This window comes from Lepidothrix coronata, unplaced genomic scaffold (genome assembly GCF_001604755.1).
Source record: "Lepidothrix coronata isolate B3197 unplaced genomic scaffold, Lepidothrix_coronata-1.0 Scaffold40, whole genome shotgun sequence".
Lineage (NCBI taxonomy): Eukaryota > Metazoa > Chordata > Aves > Passeriformes > Pipridae > Lepidothrix > Lepidothrix coronata.
This window is the reverse complement of record NW_016690220.1, coordinates 4,113,489-4,117,040: the sequence shown is the minus strand read 5'-3', so window position 1 is coordinate 4,117,040 and position 3,552 is coordinate 4,113,489.

Here is a 3,552-nt window from a genome sequence, read left to right as displayed (position 1 = left end):
AGCAACTGCAACAGTGATCTTAGGGGGGAAAAAAAATAAAAGGAAGATATTTTTTCCCGAAATACGATTAAAATTACTTTTACTTTTTTACAGTATTTTAGTCTGTCAAAAATGTCAAGCTAATTTATGAATAGGAGGGGTCGATCACACCAACGTTTTGGACTGTTTAGGTCGTGGGTTTAGGAAAAGATTTTCCTGGAGCTTCTGGCAGCTGCTGCTGATGTTTGTAATTTTCCGTACAGTTTCGTTCTTTTCGCACTTTTGTTAATAAGCTCTGCTATAGGTCTTGTATGGGAGGAAATAAACCCAGAATCTCCCAGACCTTCACTAAACTGATTTTCAAGCTAAGTAGCTTAGTGTAGCAGCTCTGGTCCCAGCTTACTTGCACAAGGGGGAAAAAAATTAAAAAGGACTTTGAAAGGTTGTCTACTAAAGTGACTTAATAAACCGTCAGGAAAAAAAAATGGGCAATGTCCAGTGCAGAAGCAGGAATCGCGTGGTAAGGGATTGGCATTTTCTGATCAGAATTGTGCATAATTAATGTCGTTCGCAGGACCCTGCTCACCCTTGTGTGAATAACTTTGTAGATGAGGAACAAAGCTTTCCTACCAGTCTTACAAATTTCCCCCTCCTTGGCGGGTATTTTCCTTCCTACCTATCTTTTTTTATTATTTATTCTCCAAATCACTGTTATGGGTAACCTGCATTTTGTATTTATTTGCTCTATTTCCACTCAGGGTTAACATAGCAAAGTTCTCCCCAAAAAGATGCTGGGCTGATAGAAAAGCAAATGAGACTTTTCCCCTTTTTCTTTCCCTTCTTCTTCCTTTTTCTTTCTTTTTTTTTTTTCCTTTTTCCTATTTTTTTCCCTCCCTGAACCGATCTGAGCAGGATGAGACCGGGTGGGGGAGGGGATGATTCACATTTCTTAAGCTTCCAAGTGGAAACCTTTCCTGGATACACATTCCACACAGATCTAAAGCGCTAAGAAGATTTCGACAGCGTCGGTACCTTATCCCACCTTTATTTACCTGCAGCCCTTGTAATGTGACACTTCCATTCTCAAAATAAGGCTGTAAATTTCAAGCCCCACTCAGTTCTGTTATGGCAGCGCATTTTTTTCTGAGTCGCTCTCCTGCTTTGAGGGTGAGATTTTGGAGCGGGGCAGGGGAGGTACTCTTCTCCTTGTTAGACATAGGAAGGGGAAAGTTCGTTATTTCCAGCTGATGGGAGAAGGAAGTTTAATCGACACTGTGAAACGCAGCGGTTCCTTGGAGCGGAGAGGGAAGGGTTGGCCGGGGTTGGAGACACCCGGCGGGGGCGTTGGCATGAGGGGAGGCATCTCCCTCCGCTCCCGCGGCGGCCAGTCCCCGGCGGGAACGGGACTCAGCCTGCTGCTGCAAGGTGGGAGAGGGGGAGAGAAGCCCAGTGGAGCTGCCCGGCCCTTAGGGGTGGTTCTCGATCTGGACTCTGGAAAAGAACGGAGACACTCGTCGTTCCCCACACCACACGCCTCCTTCTTCCCTTCCCCCTTTTCCCCGCCAAACACTTGCATCCCGAAAAGCCGCGGGCCTTCGCGTCTGCGGCCCCTCCCGCCGTCCCTTAAGGAAGAGCTCGGCCGCCCCTTCAGCACAAAGACGGAGCTCCTGGGCGGCGGGGATCGCGACGGTGAGGGCAGGGCCGGGGGCGGCCGCTCCGCGCCCCTCCGCGGGGTCGCTCCGCTGGGGCGGCCCAGGGACAGCAGCAGCGCCCTGCCCGGCCCTGCCGTGCCGTCCCCTCTCCCGGCAGAGCAGGAGCGCCAGCTGGAGTCGTGGGGCAGAGCGCCCCGCGGCTGTCCCACCGCGGCTGGGAAGGTCGGGACAAGAAACGTCCAGCCTGCGGTCCGCCGCCCCCGCGCTCCTCGTTCTCCCCAGTGGGGGTGTTGGGAGAGCCCCGGCAGCGGTAGGGAAAGGAAAGTTTGCGGAGCCGGCCGGGCGGTGCGAGGCTCTGCTGGTCTCGGCGCGGTTCGGGCGAGCCCTACCACGTCGGGGAACCGGACAACACTCAGGCAGGGCACAGCGGTGAAAAGCCCTCTCGGTCCCTTGCAGAGGAGTCCTTTGTCTCCCGTTGCACCTTCCACCCCTCTCCAAGGGGGAAAAGGAGAAGAAGAGGGGGCAAATCCTCTCCTCTAGTCATTGTTGTTAATGATCATAATGACAACAGCTCGTTTTGGTACCTTCGTGTGTCTCCCCCCCCATACCCCCTCCCTCCCCCACCCTGCTTCCCGCCGATGTGTTTCCTTTGGTCCCCACTGATACGGGCGGATGGAAGTTTTGACAATCTACGAGACACCCGGCTTCCCCTTACCCTCCACGCCCTCTCGAGAGCGAGGGCTGGAGGTCTTCTGTGCCCCTCGGCATACATGTCGCCGTTGTTGTTTTGCGGGATTATTTATTGCTAATATTCCGAGAACTGTCGAAATGTCTGTGATAATTGTCGCTGAGTGTCAATCCGTCGGCAGGGCATGAGGAGGAGAAAGGGCGGCGGGGAGGATCACATCTCTGCGGGTCTTTTTTTTTTCTTGCATTTTTTGTTCCAAGTAAAAATTCTTCTGGGAAGAACTGCTAGGAGCCTCTTGACTTTCAGTAAAGTTGCGTGTATGTGTTCGTGTGTGAATGGCGTTTGTGGGTTGCTATAGATAGATCGCATTTATTTATTTATTTATCTGCCTTTTTTTTTTTTTTCCTTAGCTGTAAATTGTTATAAGCCACATGGCTGCAAGGCCCCCTTTTCCTCTCACGGCCACTCTCGTTTGTTCCCGAGTCCAACGACGACAAGGGGGACTCAATGTTAAAGGTGGAAGAAAAAAAAAAACACACAACAACCCAGCAACACAGTTGTTTTTGTTAAAAGGGGACACACTAAGGCTGCGAAACAGCAAAACCCCAATGTTGGACAGCTGTAAAATCGTGTAGACAGGTTGTCATACAGCAGTGGGGGCTTTTCTGAAAGGAGCCCATTGCTAAACATTAAGTACACACAGAGCCCGGCAGAGCAGCTGCGCGGACACACGCACACGCGCGCACACACACACGCACACGCAGGCACCGAGGCAGCGGCCCGGGCTGGGCTGAGCACCACGTGCTGCACCGAGGGGGGCGGCGGGCAGGGGGGGGGAGGCGCGGGGCGGTGCTTGCAGCTCAAGTGGGTGCCAATCAAAACATCAACTTCAAATTGTATCTGAAAGATCAGCCTAGGACCTAAGGGCAGACACATCAGTTGGAGCTCAATTGTTGATCAGATCACATCTAAGGGATTTAGGAGCACAGAAGAGCCGAGATTTGAGGAAAGACGCCCCACTGAATCCTTCCACACTCCTCCTCCTCCTCCATACCTAGGGTGCAATATATCTCTGACAGAAAGAAATCAGAACGAAAAAAAGAAAATTATCGGCTCGATTTGTGTTCTCTCGCCCTGCCTGACTCCAGTAAAGAGAGAGGGGGGAGGAAAAAAGAAAGAGAGAGAGAGATCCAGAGAAGCCCGGGTTTGTTCTGCTCCCCTCCCCGGCTCTTC